Raw genomic sequence first — 20,139 nt, forward strand, 5'->3', positions numbered from 1 at the left:
ATGCTCTGTCTAATTAAAAGTATTCATTATTTTCATAGAATGTCGTTATATATTTTTTATTATTTATTTCATATCTTCTAAAGCTTTAATGAATTTTTGATTTACAAACTCAACGATTTCAAAGCAAGCAGTGGCAAAACTGTGCGGGAAAAAACATTTTTATCTCCAGCGCCAGAGAGTATCTATCTTAAATTTTGAAGATATGCTGTTTCTAAAAATTTTGTGATTTTGCTGTTAAATGGAATTTTATGTGCCGTGATTGTTGAGAATGTAATATTTAATAAATAACGTTAACACACAAAACCTTAATAGAAAAATAAAATAAAATAAAATAAAAATAAAAATAAAATAAATAAAGAAAAAATAAATAAAATAAAAATTAGAAAAAAAATAAATAAATAAATAAATAAATAAATAAATAAAAAAATTGTGAACTGTCTTACTGAGGAAACTAAATATTAATTTGATGAACAGGGAAAAGACTTGGGGGGGGAATAGAAAATTGCATGCCGATACTTAAAACTGCATCGGGAATTCTAAATATATGCTCCTTTTTAAATTTTTGTGGTTTTGCCGTTGAACTATATATAACGTAAGGGCAAGAAAACAATATTAATAATAAAGCTGAAAAGACAAGAAAAAAAGGTGTGGTTAGCAGAAGTAAGTACAACAGCAGATTGGTAGATCGCAAGCTCAGGGAAGTGTAAAAAACGGTAACAAAACCTTTTAGTCGATTGTTAAAGATCAGATTTTATTTATTTCTTTATTTACTGTAATTTTACTTCGATAATTCCACACCAGTGTTTTATTGTTGGCACTTAGTATCGTCTGATACATTACTCTGTAGGAATTAATCATTTTGTATTTTTATGATTCATTTGATAACTCATGTTATGAATTTTCTCATTTTTTAGGTTAATCAATTGGCCCAACAGAGCGTTTCTGATGAGAAAAACAAAGAACCATGCTAACAACGTTTCTTTCAAGACAATCTGTAAAAAAAAGTTTTTTATACTACTCTCCTGCACTTTTCTCTTTTTAACCCAAAGAAGCGCTAGCCCAGAAGGGCTACTAGTCTGAAAACGGGATTTTGCGTTGAATCACTATAAAAATCTGAATTATTTTTCAATTTGTTGCTACCAAATATTATCGTCTTGTGTTTGTATTTAAAGAAATTAAATAATGAAGAATCTGCATGAATGTATGCATGTTTTTCGCTTCGTGAAAAAACAACTGTACCTAGAGCCATCAAATATGAATAACGTAGTCCTTCATCGGAATATGGACGCCTGAAAGCCCGAATTTCGAATTTGTTTTATTGTACATTTCATATTTTGTAAAACTTTAACGAATTTTTGATTAATACACTCAGTGATTTTATAGCGTGCAGTGGCAACACTGTAAGGGAAAAAAACATTTTGATCTCCAGCGGAGTATAACATTTACCACCATTAAATACACTTAATGATTCTCAAGCAGAGCTTCTCAGGCTTCACAGTTTTAAGCTTGGTAATACGTTGTATTTTTATTGCTTATCCTTACCTTTAATTAAATTTTAAAACCATTTTATCAGTTGTAAAGTGTCACTTATGTTTACAATTTTGTACCTGAGAATATAAACAAATATTCTGGTAGGAAAACCTTGCTGAAGTCGTATTTATGATAGTATTATATATACAAATATAAATGAAGTAAACTAATTATTTTGTAGATTGCATTTGCAAAGATTTTTAGATCCATTAAAGTTCATTCAGAAGCTATAAGTGTAGCTATTTTTCTATGAAGCATTTCATGAAATTTCTCCATAGATACTTGTACATAAACTTTATATTTTTTAATACTAAATTATTTTGTTTTATCGAAATTGTTATCGCAAAAAACACATTTTTAGTGATAAACGAAATACAAAATGAAGGAAAAAAAAACTTTATTGCTACTTGACACCTACGTTTTTTACTGCGTATGCGAACTATTCCAAACATACCCTGCATAATTTTAATTTTAATTTTCATGCCAGTAACTCTAGTACATTGATTACTTCAATATGTGGAAAAAAAGACTTATTAACGAAAATTCAGTAACTTGGATGAAAAAAAAAGTTGTTATCACTGATAAAAATGAACATTCTTCATTAACTTCAATAAACTAAAACTCCTAAAAATACGCAGATAACAGCTAATCTAAGCTTCTAGACGTTGAAATTTTAAAGAAGTTGAAAAATATAGTTCAGAACATGCAGTATAAGTGTTTGAATCATTGACAATAATGCATTTCATGACATGTAAACACAGGCTCTCGTCTCTTTACGAGCACGGCATTCCTTGAAATCTTCGGAAAACCGAAATGATGTAAAGTAAAGAAGCAGCTACTATTAATTTTTACAGGAAATATTTTTGAAAGTTTTCAGCTTCTTAATGTAAACTTGAGATAGCATAAGAATAAAATAAAAAATATAATAAAAGTCCAAACGCTTTCTGATTTTATATTACGCCAAAGGAACTTGGCCCTTTTTTTTTTTTAACATTTTGTGTGTTACCTTTATTTATTAACTATCATTTTCTTCGCACTTAAACCATAAAATTCAATTCAATAGTAATATCATAAAATATTTAAAAAGAGCATATCTTTGGAATTTCCGATACACAATCTCGCTCGACCTAGACATGATCATTTGGTCTTTTTCAAGACTAGGCGGATCGGTTTCCCTCGTATTTTCGACACAGTCTCGCTCGCTGGAGATACTTTTCCCCTCCCGTACAGTGTTGCTATTTCTCGCTTTGAAATCGTTCAGTTTGTTAATAAAAAATTCGTTAAAGTTTTACAAAATATGAAATCGATAATAAAACAAATTTGTAATTCGAAATTCGGGCTTCCAGTTGCCCATGTTCGGATGGAGGATTACGTTATACAAAAGTTGATGGCTCTAGCTGCCGTCGTTTTTTTCACAATGTGAGAAATATACATACATTCATGCAGATACCTCATTACTTAATTTCTATATAATATAATACAGGGCGATAATTGGTGGTAACAATGTAAAAAGTGATTAGTGAGTAGTAAAACGCCACAAAAGGCTCTTTTGAGACTAATAGCCCTTCTGAGCTACTGTCCCTTTGGACTAATAAGAATCTAAAATAACAATAAATGAAACAATGATATCATAAATAGATGGCAAAAATTAATAGAAAATACATAAATTTCAGTTTCAACTTCTAGAAAGAGGATGACAGCAAGTACAATGGAAACATCACAAAGGGTGGTAGTGATGATTGCAAATTGTATTTTAATGAACTGAATTTTCATAGCGAAAGAGAAAGCTCTAAATAGAATGTTTCGAAATTTAAGGTAAGATGATGAAATTAATGTCAGATAATCCTCATTCGGAGGGCTCTGAGTCCAAATACTTGAAAATGACAGAGGAAGGGGTGACGGCAGATCTATTTTAGCTGTTGTCATGAAAATAACTGAAGAAATTTTTTTTAACGGTTGCATTAAATAGCTACATTCCGGATCTCAGATCAACATCTGTAAAAAAAAAAAAAAAAACAATTAAGATAGAAGAAGCGCCTGGTATACACGCCAATCAGGAAATCGCTTTGGTGGTCACGCCAATCCGGAAATCGCGTCATCACTTGGTAATTATTATATTAATTAATATGTGCCTACCGATCAAAACTTAGACACAAAAAGTTTTCATGTAAAGCATAGTGTGTCTGCAAAATATGTATTTGTTCTTAAAATAATGATCTATGCAATCCAAAGTGCCATTTTAGTAATCCCTGTTGTATCAAATAATTTGTGTATTTGTATAAGTTACAATTTGTATGCTGTATAATTCAGTTAAGTTTCTTATTTTATACTTTAACAGGACATCTTATGAACGAACTTGTTAAAGTGGGGAATTATTAATTCATTATATACTTGATCAGCTATTTTATAACTGACTTGATGAGTTATTTTATAAAATAACTCGGTATTCTATGAGGCGACTGAATTATATGAATAAACAAATAATAAAACAAACAATAATAACAAAAGAGGCAATGTTTTATTGGAAACAATATCTAACAAATACAATAGTATTAAAAAAGCTAAATCTTTCTGATAATTTCGAATTCTTTGCTATAATCTAAATAATCCGAAAGCAATCCTTTCTTGTTATTGCTTTAATTCGTGATTAAAGAAACAGGGAATTAAAAAGAATTTTGAATTTTTTCTCATCCGAAGAGCAATTGAAGTTTCCCTTTAATATAATGTTTGAAATTTGTTTACTGAGTTATATCACTATATCGAATTCAAGAATAAAAGAACCACTTATAAAAATTTTTCCATTAAAAGCCATTTTATGAAGAACAATAAATTTTTAAGATATAAATATCACAAAAGTAAACGAAGATAGTTTAGAATAATTTTAATCTCTCAGACGTTTGCCAAAAAGAAATAACAGAGAAAATATCTGTAGAATAATTAGAACAGCTGCATTGATTGCGTTCGATGCCAATACTCGTACAGACAGAACTGAAAGATCGCAACTACACAGACTGCTTTTATTTGCTTAGAAATGCTTCTTTGTACTCATTATTTATAAAGAAAAATAATATTGCGCAAAGAATACAACCCCAAGCATAATTCAGACTATTTTACATACACCTAAAACTTCTGAATCATATCTTGGTGAGGCAAGTTTCTAGCGACGAACAAAACTGTTAATCTCGAAAATCGGTGCCCCTCAAAACTGTTAGCGCACTTCTGAGTGTCCTATATTTTAATATATAGTAAAATTTTTATTGACAAGATAAATCGTTTAAGTGTCGTTTAAAAGGGCCATAACCAAGGAATTACGGCTGTGGAGAACGAAGTCGGAACTTAACGCAAAGGCGAATAGACTTAACCTCGAACGACAGTATTTGACTTTTTGAAACTTCTTCAAAGAAACATATTCTTGTTAAATTTTAAAATAGTTTTGATACGAATAGTGAAAAACAAAGCTCTGTTATAAAGAGAAATGTATGTATGTATGTCCTTGCAGTGAGGTTGCAAAAGGAAGGTTTTAGAGCCTCTCTTAACCCATAATAAAAATTTTATCACCGTAATAAATCGTTAAAGTGCAATGAAACCAACAACGTCTTTTACGAAAACAAATTATAGCTCTTGAAGTAAAGAAACGTTTATGTGTTAAGACACTGTTAACATTCAAGACTCACTTTTCTTGTTTCTTTTTCAGGTATTTGATGGAATGGTCAACTTGGGGTCAACATGGGACATATAAACTCCTCCCAGATACACCAACGCGATTGGCTGAAGAGTGGCATTTTGAACACATTTCGCGTCATCACTTGGTAATTATTCTTCACGGGAAGTTTATGACTTGACACCATAGAAGTGATTTTATTGTTCGCGTCACTGCTGTCTGAATGTGTCACGTGGAGATCCACTTAGCTCTGGAGACGACTGTCAACAAATTCGGATTCACGCATTGTGATTTTTTTTTTTTGCTATGCTTGAAGTGTTTATTTTAATTCAATTTTTGTCTTTATGGTAGAATGGTTTTGTACATCGTTTTCAAATGGCTTTTCCTGGTATGTTATTAATATGTATATATATGACAACTTATTAGCTTTTAGCATTTATGTTGTACTTATAACATTAAGTTGTGCATTCTAAAATGTTATTATATTTTTATAAGAACTATAAATTGTGTATTTTAATTCTTAAAGGTTTTAATTTTTATCTGCGTACTTAATGTTTTATAAATATATACTGAATTTTGCATAATTAATTTTTTGTATGTATTATAGATAGTATGACTTAAACCAATGAACGATATTATTATATTTTGTTATTTAAAGAAAGACACAAACTGCACATATATTTTTCCAGGTATCTAATAATGAGCAAATTGTAATTACATAATTAATACTTAATTATTACAGTTCTTACTTAGTTCTAGCGTAATTAAACAGCAGACATTATTTTTGCATCCAATGAATAACATTTGTTTCTTACTTTTAAATTGGTTACATATGTATCTGCTTTTTACTTATCATTTATTTTATTTTACTTGCAATGGGAAACTGTGTGTAGAAGCGATACAGGTAAGAAAACACGCTATGTTAACTTACATTATAGGAAAGTTACAGTAGTATATTTCGAAATTTCATGGCCGGAAGTTAATGCAGCTTTAGTTAAAGTTCATGGCCAAAAACTAATACATCCATGTAGTTTATATGTATAGCTTTAATATTAAAGATTTACGCATCATAAACTTGAGTAATCATGTAGTATGCGATCTACTGATTTTAGTTAGTTATTTTTTAGATGGCGCTAATAAAATCCTATTTTTAAGTTTGAACTTGTGATAAAATGCTGGGAAAAGAAATTATCAAATAAACAATTAAATTGAGTGCTGTTACCTAAAAAATAAATAAATAATGATTACCTAAACCTGGTTAAAAATTAATGTATTACTATCTGTGGGAGATTTTACCTTTTTTTCCAACATGTATTAATAGCAGATTAACATTATTAGTTTCCTAACGTTAATGATTTAAAAAAATACAATTTTTTATCGAAGGTTTAATGTTCACTAATTAGATTTTTCAAATTATTATATACACATAGTAAAAAAGTAGCTTATCTCTGGGCGTTGACTATTTTCATAGCCAATCTGTCATATTTCTGTCAATTAGAGACAGATTTCTAAAGAAGCGATTTACATTTCCACCTTTCAGATGATTTCTTGTGCCCATTTGAATTACGCTTCATAAATAATTGTTGGGATATTCATATCTATTTTGATTGACAAGACAAATTAAAAGGCACATTGGTTTCTCAAAGAAATCGGAATGTTTTTCTTGCATTAGATTCTAAAGCATGTGCTCAGTATTTTGGATTGTTATGGGAATGGAAACTAATAGCGAGTTATCGATGTTTCAGGAGTCTATTTTTCGGCAGTGGTTCTTGTAATTGATTTTCGAAAAAAATCGTACCAGTTTGGGAAAAAAAAAAAAAAAAAAAAAAAAAAAAAATTGTGGCATTTGTGTCAATAATGATACAACTTGCAAAATAATATAATTTAGGTTTGTTATCACTAAAGATTTATACAATTCAGTAACAATTGAATGAATATTTTAAATTGATGAACAAAAGGTATATGCTCCTTCTTAATGGACAGTTATGTAAATTCCTTTTTACGTGCTTTTCGATAATACTTTATAATATAAACGTATTCAGCCTTCGATCAATGTTTACCAGCGATCTATTCTGAGTGTAAAATGGCTTAAGTTGAATTCTAATCAGAGCTTATAAATATCTGCTATGAGACCTAGACTCAGTTTTTCTAAAGGAGGTCTTTAATGTTCATTCTTTATGTTTTTATGCGACAAAAGCAAGTTATGAAGAGTTGCAGAAATATTTAAGAAGCTATAAAAAGTAGGGTGCTAGGTCCGAACCTAGCACAATTTTGGGCTAAAAATCCAGTATTTTCCTTTCTGACTCAAAACTACAGTAAAAGTGCACGTCACCGGCATAAGTAGCATGATACAAAATGCCCTGATGCTGATATCATTATCTCTTCCTTTTCCAAGATCTTTAATTATAAGGGCAATTACATGAACCTGTTAATCAGATCTGCTGCAAAATTACTAATATAATTTTCAAAACTTATTTTCTTTTTTTTAAAAAAAAGATCCTTTTGTATATTTCATAGTTTACTGGAAAATTCGTAATATCGCCTTCTCAACGTAATATAGTTTTTAGAGTTAATAGTTGATGATTTAAAAAAAATATTTACAAATATTTAGCAATTAATATACGAGCTCTTATTTTCATTTCTTATGGTGCAATAATAATGTGATTCTTCTTTTCGTAGAACGTTAAATTCTGCTTTTAAATTTAAGAAATAAATGTAAAATGTTCAATAAAAACCTGTAACCCTCTTTTGTGACCCATACGGAAACACGCAAAGATTACTTGCAATTATTTCATTTTTGTATAGCCCACGATGACTTAAAGGTATATAATAATGACTTAAGGTATTTAATACAAATCTCGTTTTTTAAAGTGACTTACCAGCGGCGAGCGGTAAAATAGCTAAATGTTGGTGCCAGAAACTGGTGTTTAAATCCCGGCAACCGGGCTGGCTGTCTGGCCGTTTTCGTGATTTCCGCATGTATAACGTAAATACGAGCCAGTTTCTCTATAGAACGACCTTCATGAAGGTGTCCCTTCCTTTTAGAAAGGTAGCTATAACATGCTATAATTAAAACGAGACCACGCCAATTTTAATGCTGATTTATTTAATAAATTCCATTCACATTATTTCATTGTCCATTTTTTGTTATTCTATCATATAACCTTGCTTTTGATAATGCACTGGACATCTGGATGTTATAGGAAGATTCACTATTGAGAAACTAATAAGGAAAATACTTTTAAGAAAATATTTTGTCAAAATAGCTGCATTTTTAAGAATGTTTATTTTCACAAAAATTTTAGCTTCTTTTTTTAGTTAAGAAAAGCATTATAAAAGCATTTGTTGATGATTTTTTTTGAAGCAAAATTTACCAACTACAACGAAAATTACGATTAACAATCTAACAGTAAAGAATTATGATTACCATTTGCCGATAATAATAATTAATTACAGCCATAGTCAGCAAAAATTAGTATATATCACGTAGCATAATTCTCATTAATTAAGTATTTACTATGCAGCGATATTCGTATTTAAAAGACTGTTTGTTTGTTCTGTTACTTCGAGCTCAAAATTAAAGCTCCTTTGGGAAGTTTTCAAGTTTTAAAATCAAAGGCACTGCTGCTGGTACTTAAAATTGCAGCAATATTTCGATATGTATGATGCTAAATAAAATATGTGTCAGAATAAGTATATCACACAGATGAAAATAAGAAATCTAACCTAAATTTATGTACACAAATTTCTAAAATAATTTTTTAGGCCCAATATTAATTTGTGCTGAAAATGTTAACCAATCATTAGCATCTTTAATCCTGTGATAAACTTACCTAAGCCATTAAAAACTATCTCCTGGACTAAAATATTGTAAGGCGCTTACATAAAATATAAAGCTTTTAAAATATGCATTGATAATATTCCCCCCCTTTTTTGAGACCAAGAACATTCATATTTTTTTTTCTTTGGCAATAAGGCCACGGTGTACGGGTAGAAGAAACACAGAAAGAAGTTTTGCTCTCAATTTGCCTCTTGCCTTTATCGTAAGTCGTTATTTATGTATTCGGGCTTGTCTGTTCGCTCCTACCACCCACATATACCTTATGAATAATGGAAAAATACAGCGACGCGCCCAAAACTCCTCTAAGCTCTTGAAAGCGAAGACTTCTCCCATTTTTTTGCTTCTTCCGCCAGGCCTTCTTTTCCTCTTTATTGCATTGAAACCGAATCGATGCCAGAATCCGAAGATAGGAAAAGAAATACGAAATGCGAGAAGGCGGAGGCGGTAGGTAAAGGGGGCGACACCATGGTCAGCAAATCCGTCGGAAGCTTCCGTCGTAAACACGCTAAGGTATTTACCAACTATGAGTCGTGAAATTCCCAACTTTGTCAGCCTCTTGGTCATAAATTAAACCCGGTGTCATCGGCGCATAAGCTCATTTTTGTCGGAAACTTGCCGAAGAAATGAGATTTCTCTCCGAAAAAGGCATCCAGAATATTTTCCTCATCATCTTTTCTTTCCTGGCATCCGGAATTTCGTCTGGAATCAGTAAGTGCATTTTTCTTCAGTTGTCGTCATCTCATCCACCTCCCCTTTCTGCGTTAAGAGAGGGAGTCAAACAAAAGAAAATGTGAATACGTGGGAGGGATGATTTGAAAACTAAAGTGAGAAGTAAAGCCGCAGAATTCTAAAACGTAGTTCTTCTTATGAAAAATTCTTGAACTACTTTCTAAATGTATAATCGAAATAATTCTTAATTCTATTACGTAGTCTGACAGAGCGTATCAATATATTGTAAGTTTTTTTTTTTTTTTCATTCTAGTTTGCATTGACATGATAATTTGCTCAGTCTCGTAGTCTCGTAGATTTCTTTGCTCCTGATGAAAAGAGCCTTTACCTGTTTGATCTCGAAATTGATTGAGTAAATCTATGCCAAACACACAAGTTTTTGCTTTGATCATTTTATATTAGCATGCTATTTAAGTTCTACCATTACATAAAAACTCCATTTAGTCAATTTATAAAGTATTTTTTCACTGCTTCCAACAAGCCTTCGTGGTGAAACGGTAGTGCTACCGTTCCACCACTCGGCGCTTATTCGAGAGGTCCAGGTTCGAGTCCCGGCAAGGGCACTGTAGATATTTCAAATTTACTGCATTAAGAAAAAAAAAAAAAAAAAAAAAAAAGCTTTCAGATTTTATATTACACCTAAAGGAGCGTTTTTTTAACGTTTTATGTGTTACCTTTATTTATTAAATATGTTCTCCTCACTTAAACCACATAAAATTCAGTTCAACAACAATATAAAAAATATTAAAAAACAGTATATCTCTAGAATTTCCGATGCACAATCTCACGCGATACAGATAAAATGGTTTTTTTCGTATAGTGTTGACATTGCTCGCTTTGAAATCGTTTCCGATAAATATCCTCGCGCGCTGGAGATAAAAATGTTTTTTCCGTACAGTGTTGCCATTGCTTACTTTGAAATCGCTGAGTTTATTAATAAAAAGTTCGTTAAAGTTTCACAAAATTTGAAATAGAGACTGAAAATAAATTCGCAAGTGTTCATATTCGGACTACGTTATTTAAAATTGGATAGCTCTAGGTAACGTTGCTTTTTCACAATGCGATAAACACTCATGCATTCATACAGATTTTTCATTACTTAGTTTCTTTAAATATAATACATGGCGATAATATTTGGTGGCAACAGTTTGAAAAGTGAACCAACGTAGGAAGTGAAACGACGCAAAATGACTTTTTGAGAAAGAGCTCTTTGGGTCTAACGCACCTTTGTACTAAAAAATAAATAAAAAAAAACAAAATCTGAAATGTTTCAGATTTTAAATTACGTCCAAAGGGGCGTTTTTTAACATTTTGTGTGTTACCTTTCTTTATTAAATATCATGTTCCTCGCACTTAAACCATAAGATCCAGTGCAACAGCAATATCGCAAAATAGTTTTAAAACGAGCATATCTTTAGAATTTCCGATACAGAGACTCACGCGCTGGAGATAAAAATGTTTTTTCTGCACAACGTTGCCATTGCTCGCTTTGAAATCCTTGAGTTTGTTAATCAAAAATTCGTCAAAGTTTTAAAAAATAGGAAATCGATCATAAAACAAATTTCAAATTTCAAATTTGGTCTTCCACATGCTCATATTCGTTGGAGGATTACGTTATTCAAAATTCGATGACTCTATGTACCGTTGTTTTATCACAGCACGAGAAATATACATACATTTATGCAGATTTTTCATTATTTAATTTCTTCAAATATAATGCAGGACTCTAACATTTTGTGGCAACAGTTTGAAAAGTGAACCGACATTTATGAGTCCGACGCAAAATGCCAAAACGAAACTAATAGTCCTTCGGGATTCAAATCCCTTTGGACTAATAAATGAATAAATAAAAAAATAAATAATAATTAAAAATAAATAAATAAAATAAAAAAATAATGACTCTGCTGTGTAGCTCGAACTAAAAGGTGGTGAACAATAATTCGTCAACATCAGTATTTGGAGACTGGGTCTCCTAATTCACAGTCGCCTTTAAAAAGGGGGAGTATATAAAATATTTTATTCTTCCTTCCACCATGCCTTCGCGGTGTAACGGTAGTACACTCGACTCTACAAACGTAAAGACAGCTGCTACATTTCAAATAATCTATATGGACTGTTCGGTTTTTAAATTAAATTCGCATTAATATTCATAAGTAAAATTTTGCTTTACAGTGCAATTACTTACTTATAGTCCTTAAAACAATGAATAAACATTTTAGAATTAATCTGGAGATATTTCCAAGCAGCAATACTATGCTTTGTTTGGTGAGCAGTACATACAGAGGTCAAACGAATTGGGGTTGCATCTGCCCATTCTGGAATTCGTAAATAGTCTGCAAAATATGTGTTTATGCGTTGATGCATGTTGATAATAAACATGTATTCTGTTTTTCGCTATATTTTTTTTTCCATTGACATATGTATAGTGCAAGTGTTTTTGCATTAATTCAGTACTATAATCTAGTCGAGAACTGCCCAAATTAAATAAGTAAATAAATATTTATTGCCTAATTATTTGTCTCTGATCTTGGGAAATTTTTGGATATTCATGAATGTATCTAAAATTCATGCCTTAGGTAGGGATCTCACACAATTCTTATTTTAAGTGAAATTTTTAAGATTACACTTTCTCACAATAACGTATTTAATGATTCGAATAAATGTTAAAAAGTATTGATGTTAAAAAAAAAAAAAAAAAAAAAAAAAAAAAAAAAAAAAAGAGGAAAATGCCAGGGTTTTATAAGTCTATGACTAAATATTATTTTTCTATGTCGTTTCGATTAAATCATGTTTGGGTAAAGCATGCCTAATTGAGATCATAAGAGTACAATTTTCGATATTTTAGATCTTACGGAATTTTATAATTTTTGTTTTTTGTAACTTGTTTCATTAATGTGGTTTAATCTTAGAATGGATTATTAAACGTTTTAAAGCGCGAAGGTTCTCTGGCAACCACTTCTTAAAATTAAACTATCTTAATTTCAAAACATTATCAGTATCATTTCATTTGGGTGACACTTTCAATAATTGATATTAGTTATTAGAAAGTTTTCTCTGCAGAAGAAACACATGAAGTGACATCATGTGAAACAATGTTAGTTTGTGATATAAAGCAAACGGCGTTAAAACATTTCTAGCAAAGGAGTTTGAGCAAAGAAATTTGGACTTCTTTATTCAGAAACGGATTTCTATCACAACCACCACGCTACCCAAACCGCCTTACTTGTCGATTTTCTCACCTTCTGATACCCTGTTCTCTCAGCATGAGTCTACGATGTCAACATTTTCTAAACTAAACTAAACTCAGTGGCGCTACAGCCCTAGTGGGCCATGGCCTGCAATGCCCCAGTAGGTGTCTTCCTGTTTCCGCTGTTGTCAAAAAGTTCCTGTTTCCGCGAAATCATCAATCTTCACTACTACCCTTTCCAAAAGGGTTACATAGTGGAGTGGCCGATTGGACCTTGGCCCCTTCCGAAGTGTAGGAAAGCGAATATATTTTAGATTAAAAAAAAAAATAATTTTTAAAAGAATTAATCGAAAAATATTTATGATCTCAGACCTTTGCATAATCGAAGCTAATACTGCATTTAAAAAGAGAAAGAGAGATGGTCAAACTCTGCGATGATTTTGGCAATGGATTAAAAGATCGTTTCCTAAAGTGAAAAAGTAATATTCTTCCGAAATTGTGCATAAAGGTGTTATAATAAAGTCTTTCAGAATAAATATTCGTTCTAAAACGAAGTTCTGAATTGATGCTTTTCCTTCTAGCTCTTCTTAATGACTCATTGTGACATCTCCTGAGGAGCTGTGGGAGGGAGACTGTACTCTCCGATTTCGCGGGAATAGGAAGAATTGTGAAAAACGTGGAAAGATGAATCTCGGGAACAGAACTAATTCCCCCAATATCTATTTTTCTTGACCGTGGGCCTCGGGAAGCATCAGTATATGCCCTGGAAAAGTGGTCAGTTTGTCGCAGGACCTCCCGGCGTTCAGTCCCAAAATGAACTTGGTACTCATTTTATCGACCCACTCAAGGGATGAAAGGCTGAGTCAACCTTGCCTAGCCCGGGGATCGAACCCCGGACTTGTGGTGCTCCTACGCGACGCGCTAGCCACGGCGTCGCGGGTCTCAACGTTTTCATACAATTCAATTATTCAAATGGACTCAACGGCCATTTTGCGACGTATTAAAAGATGTATTTTGAAAATGCTTCGAAGAAAGTCAATTAATGCATGTTTTTCGATGGATTTGATTTTAAAGATTTATTTTGTAACAAAAATATTCAGGAAAAACCTGGAATAAATAAGTTCTATCAAAATTTATGCAAACAGTGAAATTTATCAAATTCGTTATATGCATTTTTTCCCTTTTTTTTAAATGCATGTAACGTTTGTTATCCTTGTTGTGGGATTCGTCTTATAACTCTATCAGTCCCTGCATGATTACGTCACTTTTTAATCAGCATAAAATCCATAGGAGAAGCATAAGAGCGTTGCTCTGAATATTAACGCGTTTTGTTTAAGATTTCACATTGCTAATTTTCTTATTGATAATTGTAATCCTCAGTATGACTCTCATCACTGGATTTTTTATTATTCTTGACATCTGAAGAGCAAATGATTTCTTTTTGATTCAACATTTGGAAATTTGTTTTAATATTTTCTCTATTTAACCATTCCTAAACATCATTTTGAGCCATTAAGTCTTCGCATCCTTTTATCTTTTGAAACATGCCTACGAATTTATTATTAGTTGCTGCCTGCTAGTGTGGCTTTCAGTTTAACAGATACAAACCATATTTTTTACCTTTATGCATAACAAAATGACTCTTAAATGATTTATCATCGGAGAAGGATTGAGGACCATTCACTTCGAGGACCAGAGAACTCGCAAATAGTACTGATTTTAGTTGCTACTTTTCTAATATTACTATATTTCCCTCTTGATTTCTTTAAATTTATTTCTGGTAGTGAGAACAGCAGAGTCAGAAAGTGAGACATCCAGAAAATAAAGTATTTTTGACATGATAGAATCTGATCTAAGCAATCCAGTTTTCTTTATTATATGTTCCTTAGTTCACAATGCGACGCTGCGACTAATGGTAGAAAGATGCTTTAACTCCGTTTGCTTTAAAACATCAACAATGCTATCTCGAATTATTTCACTTTATACTTTTCTTCTGCACATATATCCTCTAGCAGGCAAATTAAGTTATTGCAATATTGACGCCGTGATATGACCTAAGCTTTTTGAACAGAGGAATATTATTCTTATAAAAAATTCATGTCATTAAACTTCGATTTTTGTAATTTTTTTTGAAAATTTATTACTTTATTTTAAAATTTAAATGTTTTTCTTCATTTGTTACACAAAATTATATCTCTACTAATTATAAAAAATCACAACACACAAAAGGACACAAAGGGACAACTTTAGCACAAAGGGACAACTTGCCCAGGCATTTTGCACTATCCGCTATAAAACGGCGTTTCACTTTTCAAATTGTGGCCACCGAAAATTAGTGCCCTTCATTATATTACAGAAATTAAATAATGAAGAATCTGCACGAATGTAATATAGATAAACAACAGCACCTAGAGACATCAAATTTTGACTAACGTAGTCCCCCACTCGAATATGGGCATCTGGAAGCCCAGATTTGGAATTTGTTTTATTATCTATTTCATATTTTGTAAAACGTTTTGGAATTTTTTTATTTGGATTTTGGATTATACGAATTTTGGATTAACTAACTCAGCGATTTCAAAGCGAGCAATGGCAACACGTACGGACAAAAACATTTTTATCGCCAGCGAGAGAATGTGTACCGAAAAATCTAAAGATATGCTCTTTCTGAATATTTTGTGATATTGCTGTTGAATTGCATTTTGTGGTTTAAGTGAGAAGAACATATTTTATAAATAAAAGTAACCCACAAAATGTTAAAAAAAAAAATAAATAAATAAATAAATAATTAAAGAAAAACCTTTGGGCGTAATATAAATTCTGAAAGCTTTCAGATTTTTTTCTGAATTATCAAAAAATACCCAATTTCGAGGAATATTTTTAAAATAAAACACTAACTGTTCACCTTCTACTATCAAAAATGTGAGGAAAAACTGAGGTGATATCCTGAAGACTCGTTTAACTTTAAAAAATAACACATCATAAAATATTTCTCAAAGACTAGCTAAAATATTTAAATATTCTTCTCCGTAAGCAATGTTTGTAGCTTAACAACTCATTCAACCCCGAGAAACGAGATCGACATAAAGATCGAATCCAAGATGCGAGTTGTTGTAATTAGTTTCTACCCTCCCTAAACGTGAAAAACAAAGCTCATCAGCATCGGAGCTCTCGTCCAAAATAAAGCTGAAAAAAAAGAAGAAAAGAGAAAAGAATGGAACAAAACACAACTCGAACTTTGTTTTATTCTCGTTTTATCTGGTCGTGCTTTACCGCGTAGAAAATGAAGACGACAGATAAGAGCGGCATTTTACGATCGCATTATTATATCGAGCGCTTATTATGATTAGGCAGATCCAGAACTCCCTTTGGAAGGATCCGATAACAAGTTTTCCCAACAATGACAATACAATTAGCCGTCGAAGCTTTGAGCGAGGCCCAAGATTTTCTTCATTACCAGCTGCCATTGGGGACCATCTCTTAATTTCAAAAACTCATGCGAATAGCACTTGCAAGCGTTCAATAATAAAATCTGAGATGAAAAGAAGATAAATCACAGAGATTTAAATACTATAGCATTCATATTAAACCTTTAAGTTACAATCCTGCTTTTTTTAAGCCCTTTTGCCCCAGTAGAGGAGATTTTTCGGATGCTTTCAGCGTTAAATGTTGGTTTTCAAATTATCATTAACCCAAAGCAGCGTTAACTCAGAAGGGCTATTACTCTTCATTAACTCTTTGTTCTTATTAGACGACTCCCAGCAAAAATTCCATTCTGTATAAATCCAATTTTCCACTTCAGCAATGGTCTTTTTTTTTTTTAATCTTGGACATCAAAATTATCGGTCCCATCCCCGCCATTTTAGCAAGGGTGTCCGCCCTTTCATTTCTGACGATTCCACTGTATACTTTCACCCAGTGTAATTTAACATGTTTTCTTTTAATCTTTGTATTTCGAGCACTGTGAAAAAACGAAGGTACATAGAGCCATCAGATTTTGAATAACGTAATCCTCCACCCACGCATGGCCATCTAGATGCCTTAATTTTTGAATTTCGAATTTGTTTTACTACCTATTTCGTATTTTGTGAAACTTTAAGGAATTTTTGATTAACAAATCAACGATTTCAAAGCGATGAATGGCAACACTGGGGAAAAAAAAAAAAAAAAAAAAAAAAAAAAAAAAAAAAAACCTCCAACGCTCGAGATTGCGCGTCGAAAATTCTAAAGATATGCTGCTGTTAAATATTTTGTGATGTTCTTGTTGAAATGAATTTTATGTGGTTTAAGAATGAAGATCATGATATTTAATAAATAAAGGTAACACACAAAACGTTAGAAAAAACGTCTCTTCGGGTATAATATAAAATCTGAAAAGGCGTAATATAAAATCTGAAATCATTCAGATTCAATTTTTTTTTGCTTTATTTATTCAACTCATTCTTTATGTCTATTAAAATTAAATGAATGATCATAGAAAAATTTCAGATTTAATTTCACAAAATGTATTTGCACTTTAAATTAATTTCTAGTGTTATATTTGAATTCTATCATTAGATTCATAGTGTATTATTAGATATACTTCAAAAAGGAATTTATAGTGTATTATTTGGTTAATATATTAGTAGCCAGAGTACATTAGTTATTAGCAATGAATTAATTAAGTCATAATTTTCTCAAACATGGTATATAATTTTATAAGGATATTAGTAACCATATTATATTGTATATGATTAATAAATTAATACCTATACCTTATTTGAGAGCTTCTAGCTTGATTGACAGAAATTTCGAAAAAAACTAAGCGTCGAATTTTAATTTTGTGCGCATATCCACAGAGTGTATTTTAATCTTGTAAAAACTGTTCGACTTGTAGGATTTTAAAAGAATTAAGGAAATACAAAAACGAAAAAAAGTTGCCATTTAAGTGTATCTTCTTTAGATATATCCAGCTAAAATTAAACAGTAAACTTTATTGCATTAGAGTATCTTTAAATAATTTTAAATATGCACGTAAGCAATCTAATATTTCATTCAAGCGTTAACTACTAAAACCTGAAAAAACTAACTAAATTGATTCCTTAGTATATTATTGCTTAATATAATGATAATTGCTTAATATATTATTACTAAATTCAGTAGTGTTAACATGTAAATAAGTTGCGTTTTGAAGTATTTGTTTCTAAGTGATGATTAATTTGGAATATGAATATCAGCCAGTTTTCCTAAGAATGTCATTCCCGAAAGTACACATCTTCTTGAACAATATTATATTGTTCTCCTCAGACAGGGGTGTTCAGCTATACTTTACCAAACAAATAAGAAACAGAAAAAGAACATTAAAGCTGAAATTCTATTCAATTTCAATGAGTTTAACTCATTTTAATTATGATTTCGAAACATATTTAGCCTACTTCATTTACTGGTAACTAAACATGAGCTCACGTAAAGATGTCATTGATCATTCCCTAATTTTATTTTCTTGAAAAAAAAAAAAAAAAAAAAAAATTCGTGCAGTTTGTTGTACCAAATTTTCGTTTAACAACTTGAAATTTTTCATAAAATTCTAGATTTACAATGTTAAATGCTCACGTTCATTTAAAAATTTTAAATTGATCTCTTTTTATTTTTTTATCTTAAAAAATATTATTTTTATAATATAAATATGCTGTGTAAACTTAAACAAGATGCGACAAATTTCTGTATTCTAGGAAACAAATTTTGATGAAGCACAAACCAGCAAGAAAACACATAAATATTTTGCTTCTGTTTTAAAATAAGGATAAAATCCACTTTTGTCACCTAACATTCCTTTAACTTTCAATTATTATATTTTTTTTAGCATGCACTGTTGCGATATGTAGGTTGCTACAGAGTTTATTATTGCCAACAATCATTTTGAAAATAACAGCGAAATCACTGCATAGAAGCTTGTTATCCTCTAATTGTGAGTTTGTGAAAATTAAAATGAACTTTTTGTTATAGTTTCCCTAATCCAAGGTGTTTTAAATTACCTATCGTAAAATATTTGCCTTTAAGCCAGCATAGAACTTCAATATTAAATTTATGGTATCTATGGTATTAATTGCAAATTTCCTTTCTTTTGCAAATCTGCTGATTTTGGCCCATTTATTAAATTTATTAAATAATAAAAGATATTATTAATTTAGTCCGATGTATGGCGTAGAAACGTTCATGTTATTTTACTATTATTACTATTTACTACGATCATTATTTATTTATTGCTTGAGATCTTTTTCCTTTATGTATTATTCCTAAAAGTGCCAACCACGAATTTCATAATATTTGTGAATGTTCTGAAAACTTATCCATTTCCTTTTCTTAAAATTGATATTAGTTTATCTTGACAAAAATGAATTAATTAAACTTTGTAACTATTCTCAAGTCATTTATGCAAAAAAATACATGTCGAGGCTAAAGCAACTCCCAGATTTCATGTATAAATAACAAAGCAGAGGCAGACGTTACGCAAAATTTAATTCACAGTTGAAAAGTTAAAGGTTTATCATTTTGGCTCGCATTTGAAAATAACAAAATATACCGCTGTGTTGTACATTGTAAAACTCACTTTGTTTTGAAAATATCATTGAGTGCCAACTGGCGCAGCATACGCATTTATGATTTAACATTCTGAAATTTCGCATTGTCTTACCAATCACATCTAGTGATGTTGCCACGATTTTCTGTCTTAGTTGTCCTCAGCAATTACTCAGTAAACTTTTCCTTTAACCCCCCCTACAAGGACCCACCAGCGGCCGAGCGGTAAAGGCACTGAACACTGGTAGTTCGGTCCGAGGTTCGATTCCAGCGAGCGATTCCTCGCTGCATGGACATTTTCGTGATTTTCCCATGTGTAAGGTGTATGGAAGCCAGTTTCCGTTAGAAAGTTCTCCACCAAGGCATCCCTCGCTTCCGTGTAGTGCCTAAAGGCGGAGGACGTAGATAATAATAATAACAATACCCCCACAGAGTGAATTAAAATGGTGCAAGATCAGGGAGAGAGATTTGGGAATGGAGTGCTGCCGGAAATAAGATCAGACATCCTGAAACTGTTTCCTGGAAGTTACAAGACGTTCACCGATATGCTAGGTGTGTATACTATGGCATCATTCTGTTGGAGCCACCTGGAAAATAAAAAGATAAACCTTGTTCTGTTTAACAGTGAACAAA

General features: G+C 31.4%; 1 long non-coding RNA gene across 1 annotated transcript in view; it reads left to right on the plus strand.

Moving 5' to 3' along the window:
- Positions 1 to 7,620, plus strand: part of LOC146993566 (uncharacterized) — a 117,141-nt gene extending 109,521 nt beyond the window's left edge. The window contains exons 4-5 of the long non-coding RNA XR_015044331.1: positions 915 to 994; positions 5,225 to 7,620. This is a non-coding gene — a long non-coding RNA (uncharacterized LOC146993566). The remainder of the gene's footprint in view (positions 1 to 914; positions 995 to 5,224) is intronic.
- Positions 7,621 to 20,139: the final 12,519 nt, after the last annotated feature.

This window comes from Stegodyphus dumicola, chromosome 12 (genome assembly GCF_044657685.1).
Source record: "Stegodyphus dumicola isolate Sdum_Otavi_A_Nest chromosome 12, ASM4465768v1".
Classification (NCBI taxonomy): domain Eukaryota; kingdom Metazoa; phylum Arthropoda; class Arachnida; order Araneae; family Eresidae; genus Stegodyphus; species Stegodyphus dumicola.